Genomic DNA, 25,013 nt, shown 5'->3' on the forward strand with positions numbered 1-25,013 from the left:
ATGTGTCTGCATGAGGATGATGTGTATGCATGAGGGTGATGTGTCTGCATGAGGATGATGTGTCTGCATGAGGGTGATGTGTCTGCATGAGGATGATGTGTCTGCATGAGGGTGATGTGTCTGCATGAGGGTGATGTGTCTGCATGAGGATGATTTGTCTGCATGAGGATGATGTGTCTGCATGAGGGTGATGTGTCTGCATGATGGTGATGTGTCTGCATGAGGGTGATGTGTCTGCATGAGGATGATGTGTCTGCATGAGGGTGATGTGTCTGCATGAGGATGATGTGTCTGCATGAGGGTGATGTGTATGCATGAGGGTGATGTGTCTGCATGAGGATGATGTGTCTGCATGAGGGTGATGTGTCTGCATGAGGGTGATGTGTCTGCATGAGGATGATGTGTCTGCATGAGGGTGATGTGTCTGCAAGAGGATGATGTGTCTGCATGAGGATGATGTGATGATGTGTCTGCATGAGGGTGATGTGTCTGCATGAGGATGATGTGTCTGCATGAGGGTGATGTGTCTGCATGAGGATGATGTGTCTGCATGAGGGTGATGTGTCTGCATGAGGATGATGTGTCTGCATGAGGATGATGTGTCTGCATGAGGGTGATGTGTCTGCATGATGATGATGTGTCTGCATGAGGGTGATGTGTCTGCATGAGGATGATGTGTCTGCATGAGGATGATGTGTCTGCATGAGGGTGATGTGTATGCATGAGGGTGATGTGTCTGCATGAGGATGATGTGTCTGCATGAGGGTGATGTGTCTGCCATGCAAATGATTCATGCACCACTAACGGTCTCTACATACCAGGCTCCACTTACTGATGTGAAATGGCCTTTTCAAAATGAAATGATGTCGCTGAGTAACGTGACGATGTCAATTTCACAAAACAAACATATTCATTTAAAGGACCACTTCACCACTTTTCAACCTATCTTCATATAATAGGTCCTCACTATTAATCATGAAAAGAATGGTGCAATTTTGTTCCACTCAGTCTGTGTCTCATAGGAGGGCTGTGGGCAGTTCAGAAACCGTCTTCCAGTGACATCATCGATGGGGAATACAAGCTAATAGAAACGGCAGGCTTTCTAGTCCTGAAAAGTTGCAATGTGAAAATGGAAGCCATCGTTCTCACGATAATGAAAATCGAAATATTTTTGTAAAAAAATCTTGTTTAAAAGAAAATCTGCCTAATGAAGACGGTTTCTAAACTGCCCACAGCCCTCCTATGAGACACAGACTGAGTAGAAAAAAATCGTGCCATTTTTTTCACGATTATTAGTGAGGACCTATTATATGAAGATATAGGTTGAAAAGTGGTGAAGTGGTCCTTTAAGTATTACTAAAATGTATACTTTATACCGTGGTTTCAAACCATACTGATGACCACACCATTGCGATTGGACCAGTATTCACTTTTATTAATACAGGAAAAACAGGATAAATCACCAAAAAATACGAGGTTGGGTTGGAATTGTATGCAGCCACCAAGAAAGAGGCAAAACACATTTTATACACATTTCTGAAAACATGTCAAGGGGCTCCACCGAGAATTGTATTCTATAAATGTTGCCCTTTAAGAGAGATTTCACTACACAGGACTGAATGAATGAATGAATGCACTGACGTTTATTACGAAAAGGGGATTACATTGAGAATGAATGAATTGAATGAATGGTACATGATAAAGTCAAGAATGTCAATGAATGCAGTAGTATTGGCATGACGTCGGGTGCTTTGGCGCGGGCCCCGACGGAGGATCTGGTCAGGAGCCCGGAACCGGATCCCCGACGGGCCCCGACGGAGGATCTGGTCAGGAGCCCGGAACCGGATCCCCGACGGGCCCCGACAGAGGATCTGGTCAGGGACCTGAGTTGGGTGGTGACTGTCCGTTCTTCCACCTCTCAGTTGAACTTTCATTTGAATCCTTTACATATTTTGCAAGACAGGGTGAAGCATGACTGATATCACATACTACTGTACCATGATGGACCTCCCGCTTCGAATGGGATCAGTGTATTGAAACGGGGAAAATCAGGTGCAATCAGGCCTTTCAATAGACTGAGTAGACGTCTACCCGTCTACTCAGGTGCTCAGTAGGTTGATTCCTTCCTATTGTGTAGGTTGATCTGTGCAGTTTAATGCATCGCATGCAGCTACTGGAGCTCAGTAGGTGATCATTCCTTTCAATGCAGCCGTGGTGTCTACCGCGTCGAACATCGAACATGCACTGCTCCCGTGCTTGCGGTTATGTTTAGGTTAGGATTAGAGATAGGGATAGTAATTTCGGAACAAGGAACCTTCTGACTAACGACATGGCACCGCTCCAGTAGCTGCATGCGATGCATTAAACTGCACAGATCAACCTACACAATAGGAAGGAATCAACCTACTGAGCACCTGAGTAGACGGGTAGACGTCTACTCAGTCTATTGAAAGGCCTGATTGCACCTGATTTTCCCCGTTTCAATACACTGATCCCATTCGAAGCGGGTGGATGGACACGGATGACCCTGCTGGTTCAAATAATCAGGTTTGGTTTTTTTTGCCAAAATCTACCATTGTCCATTAAAGGATCAGTTCGCCACTATAACATGGCATTTGTCATGCTTTAGTATGATATCCGTTCATGAAAAAAATATAAATATTTTCATTTGGCGATATAGTGGCTGACAACGGCTCATGTAACGAGCCGAGGAACGGTGCGCTCATTTCCTACATTACCCACAGTGCATTGCGCGACAGACAGACAGGCAGCCCCAGGCATCCAGGAAGCTGAAAGTTTCTCGTGTTGTTGTTGTTTGGAGTTGCAAGCGATAGAAGTAATAATAGCTAATATTTAGCGGTAGTAATAGTAACAGCAGTAGTGGTGGTATAGTAGTTAGTAGCATAGTCTCTGGTAGTAAGTAAGTAGCGGTAATAGTAGTGATTTCGAACGTGTGTCGGTGGTGAAAGTATCCGTGCGTCGGACTCGAGATGCCACTGGCTGGCTTTGTTTTTAGAACTCGTTATGACGAAAATACAGATGCAATCATCCAGCTGTACTCTGTACTGTACTCGAACCACTTTGGGTGTGCAGTGAACATTTCACCACCGCAGATATCTTCCAGTTCGACCGCAATCTAATGGAAGAATTGACGCGGATCATCATCATCATCGAAGCAGAACAGAGGTATGTCGTAATAAACTAAAGCTACGACCACATGCATTTCCTTTCAAAATACATGGTTGTTACACGTGGTTTTTGTTGTGATGTCTATAAATGAATTTGACATACCGAGTGTCTCTGATGCTTACAGCTAAAGACCTTTTTTGCTGTTTGTAACTGGAACACCCTCCACATAAACACCACCATTTTTCCTAGCTCTGGTCCATAGCCTTACTCTGCAGAAGGCTATGGACCAGAGATACATTTTTCCATATGGAGCTTCAAACTACAAACCAAACATAAAAGCATTTAAAACCGGGAAAGCATCTGTATTAGCATTGGCTATTCAAAAATAGCAGATATACAAGCTCAGTGCGTCACTTGGTGCCGTGCTGCGAGCTTGTATACATTTGCTATTTTTCAACATTTTTGCAAAAATGAAAAACCTTATTGTTTACCATATTGTCTCATGATTGGTCAGATAGGCCCATAATTGCATAATACTTTATTTGATGCAGGAGCTGAGGTCTCGGTGGCTGTCTTCGACTCAAGAGATGAAGAAGTGGCTTTCAAGGAACTCCCATGAAGTATACAGTATATTATATAGATACAATTTACTTTGTATGTTGCTGTTGTACACAATCTGGATTGATAAATCAATGTACTACTCCTAAGCCTTTACCAATATTGTCGTGCTTTTACTGAAGTACATTTTCAATTCTGGACTTTTACTTGTAACAGAGTATTTCTATATAGCAATATTGATACTTTACAAACTTTGCCTGTGTGGCCTTATTTTTTAAACCTTATGTTACAGTACAATAAAACACATTCACTTATTTCCATTGTGGTCTTGTTTGCATTCAGATGTGAATGAGTATTAGGAATTGGTCAAAATGTATAAATACCATACGCCTACATGAGATAAAATAAAACAAACTTGTCATCAAATCAACTATCTTTTAATAGTACTGATTTACATAAATCTACAGATATATATATAAAAACAGGGGTCTATGGTTGAACTGGAAACTAACAAACTAGATGTTCTATAGTCAGAGGTCACTGAGGCAGGTGGTTTTTCAGGCTTTCTGCATGATGACACGTCACTGGAGCTGCTTCTGGCCGAGACAGGACAGGAGCAGACGCACATGCTGTGGTGAGAGAAGACGTAGAGTCAGTAATGGTGAAAGCACTCAAGGATTACTGGAATGGACGATTGAGTGTGTAGGCTATGTACAGTATGTTTCTTTACTGATCAAATTAGTAGGTAGGCTACAACTGAGTATTACATATCAATCATAATAATAAGCAGACTTGGCAACCTGACTAGAAAGTAACAGTACAGTAAAGAACTTGGGGGTCATTATTCTGAATTGAATTTTAATTCACACAATCATGTTACCAAGATTGCCTTTTTCACCTTTAGAAATATTGTATGAATCGGAGCCTGTCAGTCATTAGATGATGCAAAAACACTGATCCACGCAGTTGTTTTTTCTGGGCTTGATTACTGCAATGCACTTTATTCTGGACTGCCAAAGAAAACAACTGACCGATTACAACTTGCGGCAGCCAGAGTTTTAACTAAAACTAAGAGTGTCACGGCATTGGCTTCCGGTTGTTTTTAGGATTGATTTTACAATTATTGGTCTGCATCTGTGACCTTCCGACCTACATGACTGCCTGCCTAGATATGTCCCAAACCACCCCCTCAGGTCCTCACAGCTGGCTTGCTCGATGTGCCTAACAAATGGCAACAAAAAAACACAGTGAAGCAGTTTTCAGCTTCTACGGGCCGACGGCGTGGAACAAACTCCCACTGTACCTTTGACAGCAGTCTCTAGACATTTTAAAGCACAGCTCAAGACCACCTTATACACTCTTGCTTTTAGATTTATTCATGTCCTCACTATTGCATTACTGCCATTTCAATGTTTTATGCCTTGCGTTTCTTTTTTTTCACCATTGCTCTGTAAAGCACTTTGAGCTGCATTGCATGTCATGAAAGGTGCGATACAAATAGTTTTATTATTATTCAGTGCAAGGCACTTTGCTTGTGTAATTTGTACAATGTTGTCATCCGTTTTATAGTTTGTTGATTACTTTTGATGCAGTAATGATCTTCTTTTTTCTTTTGAGATATTACAAAAGGTTAAAAGTCAATTCACTGTCATCTAGTGTGATTTACAGATACAATTCAATACTACAGTGTGAAACCGTCTGTGTGAGACACAGTAGGCCTATAGTATAAATGACAGTATATTTACTACATTTTACAGGACTTTGGTTGACCACTGACTGGTCTTTGTAAAAGCATATATAAATATATGAACCTTTATTGAAAATGATATGCCCTTGAGACGTGTCATCTCGTTTTCTAGGGGGTCAAACAAAATACAGCAAATACAGTAATGTGCTTTATGTATAAAGTTTGAGTTGAGTATGTATGGCTCACCATCAGTCCATCAAAGACATCTTCAGCTTCATCAGCCTTCTGTACCCATCTGGGCTGACCTAATGGACACAGGTATAACACTTGAATGTTTACATTGCTAGCCCTGAAACATACGAGCCCATGGCTAACATTGCTTCAGATGGCATGCCATACAGTTTTGAATTGAATTAATGAATAGTTGAACGAATAGAAGATGTTTGGACCGAAAAGTTGTAGGCTGAAGCCGTGCCTAGCCTCTGACACTTTATGTAAACAATACGGTGTGGCGACACACACGTACACAAATAAGCTGTAAATACATTGAACACTTACTTCAATCTGAATGTCCCTCTTCGTCCATCGGGCTTCGGTTGCAACTTCCAGTTTATTTAGGCATCCTGAACGCAGGTTCCCAGTAACACAGTCAACAAACACTATCTGGGCAGAAAAAAACTTTTCCTGGGCAGAAAGGTTTGCATGTGCGACGCACTGGACCAGGGAAAGCTACTAGCTAGGTCGCTCCAGCAGGCAACAGTCCACACATCCAGATGCAGCAACTAGCAGCTGCTCTTGTCCCCGTCACTGCATTTCTTCCTCCGTATATTTCTGGTTCATATAACGACCCTAACGCAGATTCTGCCAATATGTGTAAGGGAAAAATCCCCTGGAGCAGCCATACTGACTCGTTTTCGTTTGTTGTTGTGTAGACAGGGGTGTCCTTCGCGGCTAGGCTAGCTACGGCAAGCCTACCTGTCCATTGTCCCTGTAGTTTCTGAAAGCCTACCGAGTGTCCACCACCTACGTCATTTTTGGACAAATACGTACATGGTGGACAGCTTTGGAAGTGCGCCCACGGAGCTACAGAACACCAATGATAATAAACGGGCGCATTTTAGCATATATGCTAATGATTAAAAACACACAGACTAGGTTGAATAGTGGCGAAGTGGTCCTTTAATACATTTATCAAATTTGAAAGCACTATATTTCTAAAACATTTTGAATGGGGTTTCTAGGTCTAAGTATGTGGAACTAGTAGCGGGCCAGAGTATGTGATATTGCCATTGACAATGCAGTCAGCGTTTAAGTTAAATAAATCAGAACCTGCAAAACATGTACAAAAGTTCCAGCTTGTGTGTCCACAGTAAGCTGAATTATAAATCTATCTATCTATCTATCTATCTATCTATCTATCTATCAATCTATCTATCTATCTATCTATCTATCTATCTATCTATCTATCAATCTATCTATCTATCTATCTATCTATCTATCTATCTATCTATCTATCTATCTATCTATCTATCTATCTATCTATCTATCTATCTATCTATCTATCTATCTATCTATCTATCTATCTATCTATCTATCTATCTATCTATCTATCTATCTATCTATCTATCTATCTGTTTATTCATGATAATTTATTTTAATATAAACGTTTTTGAGTGCAGGCTATTCCAAGTTCCACCACTCGCCTCCCCGTGCGTGCGTGCGTGCGTGCGTGTGTGTAACTCCACCCAGGTGCAGCGGATTTCGGATGATCCAATCACTCTGACCATTGACCAATGACGGACGGACATTCATGTGACGTATTTAAAAAGCCCCGGATCCAGTGGGCGGGGCTATTGTAAATAAATAGGAACAACGGGGCGTTGTAACAACGGACACGTAACACAGAAGAACTGTTCTCAGCTCAGCTGCTGGAAGGTATGTTTGTTTGATAAAACACGGTGTTGTCCACCATTAACACTGCTACTGTTTAAACATTAATGTTTTTATAGGACTGTTGGGTTGTTTATTGTGGTTGAAAATGGACAACAATGTGTGCAATGTTTGTCCTTTTAGAGAAGGAAGCAAACTGACACAAACAAACTATCTTTCCCAACAGTGGTGGGACATAAATAATTAGGCCTACATATACTGAAGTAGGTGGAACAGTGTTTTTGGCAGCTAATTTCTATTAGTTTTCTCTTGAATAGGTTTCATTTAGTTTCAGTCACATTTTTGTCACCTGGAATGCTTTAGTGTTAGTCTAGTTTTAGTCGACTAAATCCACAGTTGCTTTAGTCGACTAATGCATTTTGGCTGACCTTGATGCTGTCGTAATGGCTGTTTTTACACTTGCTGAATATAGATCTACAAGCTCACAACGTGTCGTGCTGCGACGCGTTGTGAGCTTGTAGATCTGCTATTTTCAGCATGCAACCAATTGTAAAATTACTTATAGTGGATCTCTTGTCCACTAGTCCCTTCCTAAAATTTTAGTTTTTTTTGACAATCAATAGTATATTTAGTCATCATAGCTTAGTTTTTGTGTAGTTGTCAGTGAAAAAAGGTGCTCGACGAACATTTTTCATCTTAGTCGATGAAAACAACACTGCTGTGGAAAATATAGGCCTACTCTTAATATTTTTTGGAAACTTAACTACTAGATACTTTGTAGATTTGTATTCTTACAAAACATACTAGCCTACATTGTCCATTTACCACTACAGCCATATTTTGGCCATTTGAAAATGGCTGATCTACAAGCTCACAATTGATGATATGCACACGGCTGCCATCTTGCCAGCAAGGTGCTACCTAGGTGCATCTTCCCATAGACAGCCCATTTATCCAAACAGAAAATCTGATTGTATTAAATAACATCAAACTCACCAACATTGCAGCTGTGCGGAGAGCTTGAATTATCCTCTTTCAATCTGCAAAGTGTTTGTTTCATGAAATCACACCCATGTGAACTGAGTGGTGCAATTCCCCCCCCTATGAGCTACGTCCTGTCAAGAAATTCCTGAGTGTCAGAGTTTGGAAGCACTCGTTATCAGCAAAGCAACCTCCTGCTGCCTCCTTCATTATGTGCACATTCATAACCGGTGGTACACAAGGCCTGTTGAGTAGCTCATAACAAGTCTACAGTGGATTTTATGAAACTAACGCTTTGTAGATGGAGGATAATTCAAGCTTTCCGTACAGCTGCGCTGTTGATAAGTTTGACATTATTTAATACAATTAAATAGGACTTTTCTGGTTGGATGAATGGGATGTCTATGGGAAGTTACACCTAGGTAGCACCTTGCTGGCAAGATGGCAGCCGTGTGCATATCATCAATACATTGCGATGTGACACATTGTGAACTTGTAGATCTGCTATTTTCAAATGTTTTTTTTGTTAAACATTTCAAATGGGACATCCTGCATAGCCTACTTTTGGTCATTTTGAAGTACATTTTGATGCCAATACCTTTTTACTATTTACCCCAATATATATATATATAAAACAATGCAGATTTTTAACATCTTAAAGGGATATTTCACTTTAAAAAAAGCGTTGTCATTGCATCATCTCAGGCTTATGTGAACACTCCAGACAGTTTTTAAGTTACTTGATTCAGTAATTAGATATTTGATATTCATTTTAGCTGCCCCGCCCCCTTCCTATACAAACCCATTGTAACTTCAAACTCTATTTTAATCATGATAGATTCATCGAAAATGCCCAACCTTTTTTCTGGTGACTGATATTGTCATATGGGGGGGGGGGGCGTGGTTTTTAATTTACCGTTTTATTTATGTTTGATGCTTTAGTCTCCTCCTGGTAAATTAAATGGTGCATTTATATAGTGCCTTTATCCAAGGCGCTTTACATAGTGCATTAAATTCACACACACATTCATACACCGATTGCGGCGGAAGACATGCAAGGTACCAACCAGCACATCGGGAGCAATTTGGGGTTCAGTGTCTTGCCCAAGGACACTTCGACATGTAGACAGAGGAGCCGGGATTCAAACCGCCGACCCATGGATTGCTCTACCTCTTGAGCCACAGTCGCCAATATGTTTCTAAAGGTGTCTAATAACGTGTACTAAAATATTGAAATTCAACTCCTGTTGGAAATTTGAGGTATTAGCATATGTGACCATACCATTAACATCCTAGATTAGGCAATAACATTTTCATAATTCTTTAAGTAGCATGTGACATATGATTCTGAATCCATTCCAAGCATTAGTTTTGCACAAAACACAACCGTCATCACAAATGTGATGCGGTCAGCACATTTGGGCTGGATATGGCCGAATTTAGCCCAATGCGTGTTTTTTGTGTGCAAAACTAATGCTTGGAATGGATTCAGAATCGTGACAACCCCTAGTTTCATACTGAATCAAGAAATATCCCTTTAATATATTATGCATTCTACACTGTATAAAATCTGGATAAAGAGTAATGTTTGTTTTATGTCTGTCTTGCAGGTTAATCATGTGACCTTGGATGGGCTCATCAGGAGATATCTGGTATTGGTAATAGAGTGTCTACTCTGCTGAGCTGAAACCAGCTGGCCCCAGCCGGTGCCAACGAACGCTCTTCCTGAGATTACGAGGCGTACAACCTACGTGGCTCTATTAATACCAGCTGTCTTCAACCGAGCGACGGAAGGCCCCCCACGGTGCGTACCTGGATTACATGGCTCTATTAATACCAGCTATCTTCAACCGAGCGACGGAAGGCCCCCCGCGGTACGTACCTGGATTACATGTGGCTGTAGTAGAGACTAGGGCTGTGTCACCATTACAACATGTTAAATTGACCATTCATTGTCATACATATGATTGCGATAACAATTTGAATTGTGTTTGACGTTTAACACTTATTGTCGCTTCTAGGCTTCATAGAAAAGGCACATATGACTAATTGTATGCATTAATTACATTTATACACTTTGCCAAAAATACCCCTTTTGCAACCAGATCTTATTTTAATGTTTGGGAGACAAACACTTTACTGGGGTTTGTATGAAGTGTCTATGATGTCATGGACACTTCCTTCCCAGACTACAATTCCCATAATGCTTGTTGGTGCACTGCTCCTTGTGGATAGGGGAGGGATGTCAGACTAGTGTGTTTTCATGATTCTGAATCCATTCCAAGCATTAGGTTTGCACAAAAACACTCCTTGGGCTAAAAACGGCCATAGATGTCATCACAAATGTGATGGTCTTTTTGGGCAAGTGGCTATGGCTGTTTTTAGCCCAAAGTGGGTTTTTTTTTAAATTCAGAATCATAAACCCCCTAGTTTGACACATCACATGCTACTTAAAGCAGGAAAAGTTTGACTCGTTTGCCTTATACAGGATGTTAATGGGAGGGTCACAAGAAACCCCTATAAGACAATTTGCTCAATACTGACAGCCGGTCAGCAAGTGGATTTTAGGCCAATAAAAAAAATACTATATACACTTTAAACAAAAGAAGCCTGTCAGATGCTGCACTAATATTACCCACATAAAAACCCCAGGAAAGTGTTTCTTGTCTCCCAAACATTATTAAAATAAGATCTGGTTGCAAAAGTGGTGCAGTGTCCCATCTTGCTAACTAGGTGCAACTTCCCATTGACAGCCCATACATCGAAACAGAAAAGTCCCATCTGATTGTATTAAACAATGTGAAACTCGACAACATTGCAGCTGTACGAAAAGCTTGAATTATCCTTTCTATCTGCAAAGTGTTTGTTTCATAAAAATCCACTGTAGACATGTTATGAGCTACTTGTCAAGAAATTCCTTGCAGGTGATTATTTGTATAAGTGTCAGTGTTTGGAAGTGCTGGAAGTTGAATATCACTCAACAGCCCATGCGTACCACTTGTTTTGAATTTGCAGGCAACAGCAGGAGGTTGCTTTCCTGATAACTAGCGCTGCCAAACTCTGATGCTTAGAAAAATAATCCTCTTCAATGATTGGTCATTTCGCAAAGCTTCTAGGAACATCTTTGAATGCAGATTGTGGCCCCTAGATGTGTCACAGAGACCAAACTCGTTTTTGGGACGTTTTACTCATTGCTGGCTGTCTGAATACAAAAAAAGTCATTAAAATGTTGACATTAATGCTTATAGCAGCTCTAATCACAATTTGTGTGACAATATTAATAAAGTAAAATAATGGTGACACAGCCCTGTCAGTGATTGTTATTACGGTGAAATAATGGTGACACAGCCCTGTCAGTGATTGTTATTACAGTGAAATAATGGTGACACAGCCCTGTCAGTGACTGTTAGGACTTCCAAAGTGTCATCCTGTAGGCCAACAACTAAATGTTTCCGTTCTTTAATTTCCCCCCTCCCCCCCCCTCCCCCCCATGTAATTTCAGAACGTGAAGCTGACAAGGATACTTGGGTATTGAAGGTACAAACTCTATGCTGTTGTTGCCACTGCTGGGTGCTGTTAGCAGTGAAGGTTAGTAATGAACCTCTTTATTCCTGCTGCTTGTTTAAGTGGGCTACATGCTACCATACCGTAGGTTGTCATTTGCACCATGTATCGTGTCGCATCATTTGTGTGTATAATGCCACTCCACATGCCGCTATGTGATTTTATTTATCGTTTAACATAATGTCATGTCTGTCCACATCACATCTGTATGGTCTGTTTGTGTTGAGTTTCTAGTGTCCTTTCTCTTCTTTGCTTTTAATAAAGTTGTGTATGTGATGTGCATTTATGTGATTTTGATGTGATTATTTCACAGCAATTGCGGATAGCTCGTCATTCACGTCAGCCTCATTTTATTGAGGCAAGGTACACGCTGTTGCGTTCAGAACGAACAGGAAATGATGTAGGCGCTATACGAAAACAAAATGTGTATGGTGTGAACGATGGTTCACGCAATACAAATTTTGTTTATTGCTGTTGTGTTCTAATGTCATCCATAGTGTTGTGTACTAATGTTCATAGTGTTGCTGTATTGCTGACAAATACTGGGGCACAAAGAACATGAAGCAAATGAGAATGCTGCAGCCATTGCATAATTTGCACAATGTATAATTTATGGCATAAATTGTAGTCTTTCTCTCTTATGCAGTGTAAAGATAAAGCTCGACAACCAAAAGAGATATGTTTGTATCCCCATGACCTTGCTTGGAGATCTGCTATTTTCAATCTCTAAATAAATTACATGTAAAATGTTCAAAGTTTTATTTTAAAATTGACAAATGTAGGAAACATGGGACAACTGGCTGGACGTGCCACGAAAACCTAGGACAACTGCTTAGGCGGAGACCAAGAAAATCTATTTATTTTATTGTTCATGTTCATAAAGCGCTCTTAAATGCTCAAAGTCAACAGTGCAGCAGCAAACATCTAGGCCATAAGACCATTGTCTGTGCTATATCATCAGATCTAATCATTTGAGTAAAGCTTCATCATGTCATCCCCACATCACATAATGAACACAGTGTTAGGGTTAGGTTAGGGTTAGATATGTGATGTATGTCTTTTATAATGTGCGAGTGAAGCTTCATCGTGTCGGTACACATACCATATGAACACAGCCCCGGTATGTGATGTGTATTGATGTGATTTATTTATGCTTCCATTTGCAGTTAAAACTTCATCATTCACGCCGGTCAGTAGGCGAGGCGCTGACGATGGGCCTATGACCCAAACGTTTTCTGCTGCACTTTTCACTTTTAGCACTTTGTAGCACTTTATGAGCACAAACAAAATGTAAATATATTTTCTTAGTTTAAGTCTAGGAGTTTTCCATAAGGTATTTGTGGAGTGAGTCTACTTCCAGTTTTCAATTGTCTAAAGAAAACATTCATGGTCTTAGTGTGAAAAACCAAAACACACAAACGAGGCACAGGCATGGCGCTTCTGGTTTACTGGAATGGGGTTCGATTCCCTGCTGCGCTCTAATCGTGTTTTGGCATTTACAAACTGTCAAATTAATTACATCTCATATACAGGCCTAATGGACAGTGTATCCAGCTCTATAATTGAGTACCACAGACGAAAAACAGTCTGTCCAAATTTCATTCTGACTCCTCCACAAAGGCCTCGTTGTCCTGACCCCTTATCCATTTATACATTATGGATAAATAGTGTGGCCTTAGACTGTCTGTCATTCAATTGTTGTCAGGCGGTGACGCCCGTTACGTTGCCTGTGTATTGTGCTTGTGTCATAACCTAAACTAATGAAGAATCACACTTTTAGAACACCCCAGGGGCAAACCCCCAGGTGCCCAGGTCATCCTTTTAGAACACCCCAGGGGCAAACCCCCAGGTGCCCAGGTCATCACCCCAGGGGCAAACCCCCAGGTGCTCGGGGGCAAACCCCCAGGTGCTCAGGTCCTTTTAGAACACCCCAGGGGCAAACCCCCAGGTGCTCAAGTCATCGTCACATCAGACACCATATATGGTGTCCAGGTCATTGTGATTTATTGGTCAAAGTTCATCCCTTGCCAAAGCGTCCGCACTCTCCCAGCAGTCTGACGTCACCCAGGTGGATGTGTGCACTCGCCCAGCAGTCTGCCGTCACCCAGGCAGATGTGTGCACTCGCCCAGCAGTCTGATGTCACCCATAGTACAGGAAATCTATGGAAAATACAGGATCAACCTCTAACTAATTGCAAAAAAAACGAACTCAGCTGATTTTGCATCTTCAATATATCCTGAATAACAGAAAAAAAGTTGCCTGGAATTGTCTGAGGGGAAAGTGTTGAAAATAGCCTGTACAGTGTGGCCACCATTGACATCCTATTATAAGGTAATATTTTCTAAATGTCCTTATGCTTTAAGTAGCATGTGACATATCAAACTAGGGGGTTTTCATGATGCTGAATCCATTCCAAGCATTAGTTTTGCATAAAAACACTCATTGGGCTAAATTTGGCCATAGCAACTTGCCCAAATGTGCTGACCTCATTACATTTTGGCAAGTTGCTATGGCCAAATTTAGCCCAATGAGTGTTTTTATGCAAAACTAATGCATGGAATGGCTTCAGCATCATGACAACAACCTAGTTTGATATGTCACATGCTACTTAAAGCATAAGGACATTTAGAAAATATTGCCTTATAATAGGATGTCAATGGTGGCCATACTGTACAGGCCATTTTCAACACTTTCCCCTCAGACAATTCCAGGCAACTTTCTTTCTGTTATTCAGGATATATTGAAGATGCAAAATCAGTTGAGTTTGGTTTTTTTGCAATTAGTTAGAGGTCAAATTACATTATTACTGGACTACCAGGCGGATGTGTGCACTCGCCCAGCAGTCTGATGTCACCCAGGTTGGATGTGTGCACTCACCCAGCAGTCTGATGTCACCCAGGCGGCTGTGTTCACTCGCCCAGCAGTCTGACGTCACCCAGGCGGATGTGTGCCGTCACCCAGGCGGATGTGTGCACTCACCCAGAAGTCTGCCGTCACCCAGGTTGGATGTGTGCACTCGCCCAGCAGTCTGACGTCACCCAGGCAGATGTGTGCACTCACCCAGAAGTCTGACGTCACCCACGTTGGATGTGTGCACTCACCCAGAAGTCTGACGTCACCCAGGTTGGACGTGTGCACTCGCCCAGCAGTCTGACGTCACCCAGGTTGGATGTGTGCACTCGCCCAGCAGTCTGACGTCACCCAGGTTGGACGTGTGCACTCGCCCAGCAGTCTGACGTCACCCAGGTTGGATGTGTGCACTCGCCGATCTTCCCCAGCAGTACGACTAGCGGTACGCTGTGGTCTTGCTGGGTCCCAACGTACAGTCACTGGCAGACCTCAGAGACACTAATGGGACTGCATTCAAATGTTCTTTCAAAAAGTAATCTCTACCAGGCATGTCTTCATAAACACAGTCAAGCTGGAGACATGCAACAATCACCTGGAGACCATAGTAATGGAAATTCAACCAGAGGATAGATCTCAACAGGGCTGGAAATCAAAGGACCACTTTTCAACCTATCTTCATATAATAGGTACTCACTAATTGTTGACAGTTATATGGGCCACGTGGTGTTGCGTGCTACTAGCCTACGTCACTCGTAGTAAAGTCAGCTGTTCGCGAGGCGGCATTTCATGAATGGAAGGAGAGAGGGGGTGAACGGGAAAGGTCCAACTTCGTTGACCGCAATCGCTTTACTATGCTATGATTCACTGTGGTAATGAACTGTTTTAACTTTAATAAAATATAACAAAAGCAGTACTCTGGCCTGGAGCAGTGATTCTCATGCAGACGATGACTAAAGCAGCGAGTCTGACAGCTAAACGTTTCCCCGCTTTAGCCTCTCGATGTCTTATACGTTTATCAAGATAGACGCCATACACTAATCATGAAGAAATGGCGCAATTTCTCTTCTACTCTGTCTGTGTCTGGAGGGCTGTGGGCAATTTAGAAACTGTCCAGTGACAACATCGATGGGGAATACAAGATAATAGAAACTGCAGGCTTTCTAGTCCTGAAAAGTTGCAATGCGAAAATGGAAGCCATTGTTCTCACGATAATTAATCTAAACATTTTTGTGTAAAAAATCTGCCTAATGTCACTGGAGGACTGTTTCTAAACTGCCCACAGCCCTCCTATGAGACACAGACTGAGTAGAAAACAATCGTGCCATTTTCATTAGGAGGACCTATTATATGAAGATAGGTTGAAGTGGTCCTTTAAGGTCTGGCTCTACCTGGACCCCATTTGTGTGGCCCGAGGCCCCGCCTGCCAAATAATATGTATGTGGGGAAAATAGTTTCATACATGGGCATTCCCAGCTGATACCCTAATACTATCATTATGCCCATTTATGGAGATCCCTGACAGTGATCAATATTAAGCCCATATATGGGAATGCCAATATATGATATTGTGACAGTCTCATGATAACCATGGTGGTTGCCGCAAGGTCAGTTAACTATGGAATCATGCTTGTCAGTCAGTGTATCACTCAAAATCCCCATACACGGGGAAAGCCCCATATATGGTGCCGTGACATCAGGGATGGAGATCCCTGATGTCATAGTAAATGTGACCTGCTGTCACAATTAAGTTTGACTGTGTGGATATGAAGAGGCAGCTGAACGGGTAGGGAGGCTGCCTTGCTAAGCCGAAGGTCCAGGGTTCGAATCCTGGTAGTGTCAATTAAACCCATTTAGACCTGAGTTTCTACAAATGCCTTCTAAATCCTGATCGTTTTCTGAAAAACCTGTTTCTGTATCAGTGGTTCTCTCAAACATTCATGTCAAGGACCCCCAAAAATATATATAATTGGCCGCCGACCCCCCCATCTGAAAATATGTGAGTTAAAAACATTCGGTCTGAAAGAATAAGAGTGCCGCGCTACGAGCTTGCGCTATGAGCTTGTAGATCTGCTATTTTTCAATAGCTAAAGTACAACATAATGCTTAAAACACAAAGGGCTTCCCGCCCAAAGTGGGTCAAGCACCCTTCTGTGAGAAGCAAAGTTGAAGTGGACAAACTGAGTTTTCCATTAAAGCAGCGATTTTGGGGGATAAACTACTAACTCAAGAACATATTTACTTTAGTGTAATATCACTTATTTGCCAATAGCTCATTTGGCTGACCAGTTTGAAACTCTTTTAAACTCACTATCGGACATTTCTCCCACTTTGTCTTTGGACGAGAAGACTGGTTACCTACATTTTAATTTCAAGGATATCAAGTTTTATTTGCGTTCGGCTACATCAGTCATATAAAATAGGCTATTAATGTATTGGTTTTCATCTCTGGGATACTGGTGTACTTCTCCCAGATGACCAGAAGATGGCAGTAAAAGCAAACTTTAGAAGATCCAGTGAGCTGTCAGCAATACACTATTATTATCATAATAGACTTAGAAGGGTCTGTTTTATTAATATAAAATAGTGGTTCCCAAAGTGGGGTCCGGACCCCCAGGGGTCCTTGAGGCAGTTCCAGGGGGTCCCCAACTAAATGATAGTTAGGAACCAAATGGACCCCTATGGGTCTAACTCAGAGTGTACAAATGGAACCAGATTTGTACACTTAAATTAACATTGATTTTACAATATAAATTGGGGGTCCCAGTGATAGAAATGCCATTAAATGGGGGTCCGTAGACTAATGCATGTCAAACTGGGGGTCCTTGAAATTAAACGGGTTGCTTCTCTTATGGGGGTCCCTGGCATGTCTTTTCAAATGGGTGTCCGCGGGGCTAAATAGTGTCAATTTGGGGGTCCTTGACATGAAAATGTTTGGGAACCACTGCTATAAAAGTCACATTTATACTGTAAGCCATTATGACTTCCAATGGGCTACTAATTGTCTTATATTTATTGCCTACAATGTAAATTGTGAAATGACTACTGTTGTAATGAAATGTGATTGCTTTTGGACCTGTAAATTACAAAACAAAAACGATGGCACTGGTGTGGTACTCCTGGGTTACCAGAACGGGGTTCAAGTCCCTGCGGTGCCCTGATCAATGTGTTGTATTTACATGGTGTATTTTCTGCTCATTGTGTTGCCTTTTCATAGATGATAACCCCCAGGTTCTGTACTGTGTTTGTACCTACAGTTAGGTTACCAAGTCTATTTATTAAGGGACCAGCCCGAAGGGACTCTTGGTCCCTTATTATTCTCTTCTCCTACCACCAAAAAGGGCAGTTCTGGCTGAACCGTGCTGTCTGGTAGCGTTCTACCATAACGTTTCTGGGTTTTTTTTGCTCCCGATCCGATTACAATCATATGAAAATGACGATTGGCCCCAATTTCCGATCACCCCAGCTGACGGGGACAACCCTAGAAGAAGGCGGTGAGGAATGCGAAGCCCACAACCATTGGCCAAAGGGTGGCGCTATAGCACTGAACTGAAAATGCAAACTTTGAAAGGGCATAGCTCATGAACCGTTTGACCGTGAGACACATGGAGACACACGTTTTATTGCTATTGCTATGGCCCTGTGGGTCATATTGTGTATATTCCTGTGTTGCTCTGTCTTTTTCCCTCTTGGTGTGTGTGTGTGTGGGTGTGACTGATTGAGTGAGTGACTGAGTGATTACCAGCTTGTGTGAATGGTGAATGAGTGGTTGCTGAGTGTGACTGGCTGAGTGGTGGAACCTCACAGGTGATTGGCTCCTGGCTTTCTGGTCTGGAGTATAAAGCTGCCTTACCTTCAGAGCGTCAGAGGTCTTCCTTCTAGCCAAGTCCTAAGCACCAGCACTTTGTTCAGTTTTTAGCTTTGTGATAAATGTAATGTAATGGGTAATGTAGGGGTGGGGGACCTCTTCTTTTGTCGTTTGTTTTTGTTAGGTCAGATATTTGTATTTTGGTTTCCTTTTGCTAGTTAAGAGTATGTTATTATGATTGTTGTGTTATTATGATTGTAGGTGTGATATAATATTCACACCTCTATAGATGAACCGGCTGAATGTGCTGATCCTGTGGAAAGTGGTCATCAACTTCCTAATTTAGTTGAACAAGGTGCTGAGTGTGGTGATCAAGTTGAAAATGGGGATCACAGTGGTCAGGATTCAGAGGAAGTGGAGTTTATGGACACTGAATGCACAGCAGAGGTTTATCCTGAGACAGTGGGGGACTTTGAAAATGGGGTTGAGAGCGATGATGATGATGAAATTCAACAGCCGACTCTAGCTACTAGCTTGATGAACTGGGCCGTGGAATATAGTATCACTCTGGTTGCATTGACTGCCTTGTTGTCAGTGTTGAGGCATCACCACCCATCCCTTTCCTAAGGATGCTAAAACACTTCTCCATACCAGCAGGAATTATGTGATCAAACAAGTTGCGGGTGGTACCTACTTTTACTTTGGGATTGTAAATGCTCTGTCATGTTTCTTGAACAAGACTTGGTCGAAAATTCCAGATCGGCACACAATCAAACTAAATTTTGATGGGCTCCCTCTTTTTAAGAGTTCGGGTATCCAGTTATGGCCAATTTTGGGGTTAGTGCAGGGATTTGGTGTAAAAAAACCTTGCTTGATTGGCTTGTTTAGTGGAAGATCAAAACCACATCCTCTGAGAGAATACTTGAGAGATCTAGTGACAGAGATACAAATCGTAGCAGCCGGCTTTACATTTAAAGGAAAAACACTGTTCATAAAAATTGCATCAGTAATGTGTGATGCTCCTGCACGAGCATATATAAAAGCTATAAAATCTCATACTGGATATGCAGGCTGTGACAAGTGCACAATACATGGGCTTCATGTAGATGGCAGAATGACTTTTCCAGACACCAAAAGCTCTGCTAGAACAGATGAAAGTTTCAGACTTCAATTGGATGAGGAACATCACAGAGGCATCTCCCCACTTACAGAGACTGGCATCGGAATGGTTTCTATGTTTCCCCATGATTATATGCATCTTGTCTGCCTCGGAGTCACAAGAAAGCTCTTAGAGCTGTGGGCAGGCAGCAAGGGCCGTCTTAGTTACCGATTGCCATCCGTGAAAGTAAATCTGTCAGAAAGACTTTTGTCTTTCAAATGTCACATGCCCAATGAATTTGCTCGAAAGCCCAGATCTGTTGAAGAGAGACATAGATGGAAGGCAACTGAATACAGACAATTTCTATTGTATACTGGGCCAGTTGCACTACTTGATGTCGTTAGCACACCAGTCTACAACAATTTCATGTTGTTATATGTTGCCATATCGCTATTGGCATGTCCAAAGCTGTGTGCTCTTCAGTGATTTTGCTCAAACTTTGCTTGTGTCTTTTGCAGAACACTTTGGACAGCTTTATGGCAGGGAAAATCTTGTGTACAATGTGCACGGCCATACACATCTCAGTGATGATGTAAAAGAGCATGGAGAATGTTTGGACAACATATCCGGGTTTCCCTTTGAGAATTATCTTGGTCAAATAAAGAAAATGGTCCGCAGCCCCCAGTTCCGCAAGTTGTGAGGCGAATGTCAGAGTCTGACAATGCAGTTTGTTATTCAGATAAAAATTAAAGAAAATTCAGAAAGCCACACAGTGAGGGTCCGCTGCCATCGCACATCACATGTGTATAGCTAGTAATGAAAACACAATTTTTGTTAATAGACCTAGAGTCCTTGACTCGAGTAGTGAAGAAGAGCAACCCAGCAGTCATGAGCAACCCAGAAGTCATGAGCAACCCAGAGGGAGAGCTACCAGAGGTCAATCTCCTTTGGCACCTGCACCAGTCATTGCTGCTCCAGTCGCCATCAGACAAGCCATCCCTGCTCCGGCCACCACCCGTGTGTCTGCTCCGGCTGCCACCGTGACCAGACCCTTCCATCAGTCTGACATTTCTCCAGGTTTCCGCAGACCTAACCCGGGGATGACTGTGCCTAGCCGTTCTAACCCGGGGATGACAACTCCTCGCCGTCCTAACCTGGGGATGACTACGCCTAGCCGTCCTAACTCTGCCATGCCAACCGATAGCCATCACAGGCCCCCGCCCGTGTGTGATCGTAAGTGTCTCACAAGCAATTATGACCATTATTTCTGTCTGTGACCAAATACCTCCAGCCTTAACTTTGTGTTTAGTGCTTTGTAGGCTTTTTTATTGTAGTGATGTCACTGTGTTTCCACATCTCAGATATTAACTTGATAAGTGTGTCGTGTTGTATTTTACAGCAGTTCTACGTGAGGTTTTAACGTCCCTTGAGATTATAAAGCAAAACCAGCAAATGATTTTGCTACATTTACAACGGTCTTCTAATCAGCCAACCGAGGTGCCAGAGGTTTTTGGCATTCCTTTGAAATTACTGGATGATCTGAAGAACCTTGAGGAGAGCATTGCTACACAGGAAAACAAAGAAAGACTGGTAGGCGAAATTGTCGCACAATGTCACTTCTTTTTTTTTTTTTACTATTTCACTAAAGATGTCATATGGATGCCTGTAAAAAGTATTGACCTCCCTTAGGGGTAGAGTTGCCGTCATCAGAACATGGAGGGTTCCCGAAAGGTTCCCGGTTCGACATTTGCAATAGTGACATTTGCGATGAACAATTTTGTCTTTCAGATCACGTTTTTGGGGCTGGCTGGCGGTTTGACCGTAAAGGAAACCGTGTGGAGAATACTGGCAAAACTATTGACCAATGACCTGGCCAAGACTATGAACTGGAGAGGGATCAATGGGAAGAGTGGCTTTGAGCCACTTGCCATCAAGGATGTTGTCCTGAGTAAGTTGTTTTAGTATATAATATAGTAATATAGTTTATTAATTTTCTAAAGCATTTGCTTTCTTAATAATATAATAATAATAAACTATTTGTATAGCACCTTTCATGACATGAAAATGCAGCGCAAAGTGCTTTACAGAGCAGAAAAAGAAAAACATGAAAACATTAAAAACATTTAAAACCTCACCATGAAAACGACCAAAAAAAGGCATAGGTGTAATGGGAGTTTATTCCAAGCCGTCGGTACGTAGAAGCAGAATGCTGCTTCACCATATTTTTTATGTCATTGTAGGCACATTGAGCAGGTCAGTACTAGAAGACCTGAGGGTGCGGTTTGGAACAAATCTAGACAGACAGTCATAGAGATACGAAGGTGCTAGACCATTGACAGCTTTATAAACAAGTAAAATAAATTTAAAATCAATCCTAAAAACAACTCGGAGCCAGTGTAGTGAAGCTAAGACTGGAGTAATGTGTTCTCTCATCTTAGTTGTAGTTAAAAAGAGAAGACAAATGCGTGGATCAGCGTTTTTGCATCTTTCAGCGACAGATAGTCTCATTTGCGCAATATTCTTAAGGTGGAAGAAGGCAATCTTGGTGACATGATTAATGTGTGTATTAATATTCAATTCAGAATCAATTATCACCCCAAGGTTCTTGACTGAGGTGTTACTTTCTTCAGCCAGGTTACCGAGTCTACTTATTATTGATTCTCTCTGCTCTCTAGAACCGATTATGAGAACCTCTGTCTTATTCTCATTTAGTTTGAGAAAGTTCTCACTCATCCAGCATGGGAGTTACGGTGCCAACAGGAAACGTATCCGATGCAGTGCATCATGGAAGCGTCAGATGTTTTGATCTGCGCCGGTCACAAATTGACTTCATCCCTGGCTGCACACAAACGCTCGCAGCGATAAGATTAGGATTTTCTTGAGAATTGCCATAACCTGCCTGTTCTTTTGTGTGTGTGTTCTTTAAGGAGCTGTGCGCCGCAATACAAGCACCGCAAATGCATCTGATGGCCAAATCGAGATGTATGTCAAAAGGTGGCTGCAGCTTGCACCAGACCGAAACGGTGGAAGGAGTCGCCGGGCCGAGAGACAAGCCGAGAGACAAGCCGAGCGACGCTAATTAAGTAAGTCGTGTTCCAAAAGTGCTTGTCTGAAGTGCCCGTCTGTCTATGTGGCGGTCTGTCAATCTGACTATATCTGTCGGACCGTCTAAAGCTGATACACTAAAAGATAATTCCCCTGATTTTAGCTGGGATACCCAGTTGGACAGAGTCTGTCCTAGTCTACACTAGTCCACAGTAGTTGTGGGCAGTTGGGCACGATATTGGTTTATTCATGACGATACGATTCAATCATTTAAAATCGATATAGTAACTATTTAGCAAATCTGTGAGTCTGTGTGTGTATAGACCAAATTCAAATAACTGACGAGTTGTACCTGTCTTATTTCACAGGACACTATTGGAGGGGGCTTCGTGCCACACAGGCATTCGTTGGTGAAACAGCTGCAACAGCAAGGAGGAGCATGGAGGATATTGGAGCCCTCAACTGAACTTTTTTTTATTTCTGAAGCTGTCTTCATTTGACATTTGAGACAATATGACCTTTATTTGTCTAAGCTTAAATCCGGGGTTTAAAGTGATGTTTGATGCGGTACAGCATCCTTCCCCGCTCTCCCCCACCCTCCCGGATCTTGCACTGTGACTGACGAGAAAGAAAAAGCCAGACGAGGAGGCTGTGTTGAAGGACTTGCAAAGTCGACTGTGGTACAATTCACTTTGTAATTGTTCGCTTTAAAGGGCAAGACCACTTTGGTAGAGGTTTGGGTTGTGTAGTTACCTTGCCATGATGTAACTCCAAAGGTGGGCAAGAAAAAAAAATGGCTCCATTGATTAGAAATTGATAATTCAAAATATGCTCCCCATTGACTTACATTGTATGGTAAAACAGCTCTCAAAGTCACTATTTTAGCATGTAAACGAACGCAAACAAAGTTGATTCAGACAATATAGAACATCACCAAACCCAGTACTGTTTTTTTTTTATATAAAAATGTCAACTTCCTGTTGATTTTACCATTTTTAATAAGTAGAAAACCTGGACTGGATCCGCGGATCCGGATCCAGATCTTCAAATGGTAAAATCAACAGGAAGTTGACATTTTTATTAAAAAAACAAACAGTACTGGGTTTGGTGATGCTCTATATTGTCTGAATCAGCTTTGTTTGTGTTCATTTATGTGCTAAAAGAGTGACTTTGAGAGCTGTTTTACCGTACAATGTAAGTCAATGAGGAGCATATTTTTGAATTATCAATTTCTAATCAATGGAGCAATTATTTTTGATTTCTTGCCCACCTTTGGAGTTACATCATGGCAAGGTAACTACACAACCCAAACCTCTACCAAAGTGGTCTTACCCTTTAAGTGTTTCATGCACATTCATTCATGTTTTCTGGGCGGGTGGAACTGAGTTTCTGGTTCTTGTTAAACGTTACACATTTGTTTGGTTATGTGACATGTGTTTTGGCAGGCATTAATACCAAGTATTAATAATGTTACAGTATCTGTATAGTAACAGCATGAATGTCAATGCTGTGAAAGCCTCGTTTTGGCAGGCGTCATTTGAAAAGTTTATTTGTAATAAACTGATACTAAATGTTATAGTTGAGTGTCACTTGTTTTATTGATGTTTGAGTTTACTTCAATATTTGCCTATGGCAGAGCTTGGAACAAGCTTATCCATAGGCAGATATTGGAGTAGCTCTGGCTTACATATGGGCTAGTTATGGCAAAAATTGCACGGCCCAGTTCTGGCAATATTATTGGGGTGATTCCGGCCCAATGCTGGCAATGCTGGTTCAGTTTCGGCAGCCGGACTCGGCCCAGTGTACTCGGGCCGATTCTGGGGAGTCATTCCAAACAGGTCTGGCCCAAGTCCGGCAACCGGACCCGGGCCGAGTGATTTCTTCCGGCCTGCCGGAATTGGGCCAAACAATTTTGGCTACCTGGGAGACCATCAAACTTGTGGACGGTTGGAACGATAGGTGAAAGTGTGTGTGAAGGTGTGTATGTGTGTGTTGGTATCGGGGTCAGAGAAGGTGTGTATGTGTGTGTTGGTATCGGGGTCAGAGAAGGTGTGTATGTGTGTGTTGGTATCGGGGTCAGAGAAGGTGTGTATGTGTGTGTTGGTATCGGGGTCAGAGAAGGTGTGTATGTGTGTGTTGGTATCGGGGTCAGAGAAGGTGTGTATGTGTGTGTTGGTATCGGGGTCAGAGAAGGTGTGTATGTGTGTGTTGGTATCGGGGTCAGAGAAGGTGTGTATGTGTGTGTTGGTATCGGGGTCAGAGAAGGTGTGTATGTGTGTGTTGGTATCGGGGTCAGAGAAGGTGTGTATGTGTGTGTTGGTATCGGGGTCAGAGAAGGTGTGTATGTGTGTGTTGGTATCGGGGTCAGAGAAGGTGTGTATGTGTGTGTTGGTATCGGGGTCAG

The 25,013-nt window shown here is 42.1% G+C and overlaps 1 long non-coding RNA gene across 1 annotated transcript; it reads right to left on the reverse strand.

Annotated features, from left to right (window-relative positions):
• Positions 1–4,135: 4,135 nt before the first annotated feature.
• On the reverse strand, positions 4,136–6,484 carry LOC306922759. Its single transcript, XR_013789959.1, has 3 exons — positions 5,933–6,484; positions 5,621–5,679; positions 4,136–4,316 (listed from the first exon to the last, which is right to left on the reverse strand). It is a non-coding gene; the product is annotated as an uncharacterized lncRNA (long non-coding RNA).
• Between the last annotated feature and the right edge of the window lie 18,529 nt (positions 6,485–25,013).

Source organism: Electrona antarctica, assembly GCF_951216825.1.
Source record: "Electrona antarctica genome assembly, chromosome: 1".
Lineage (NCBI taxonomy): Eukaryota > Metazoa > Chordata > Actinopteri > Myctophiformes > Myctophidae > Electrona > Electrona antarctica.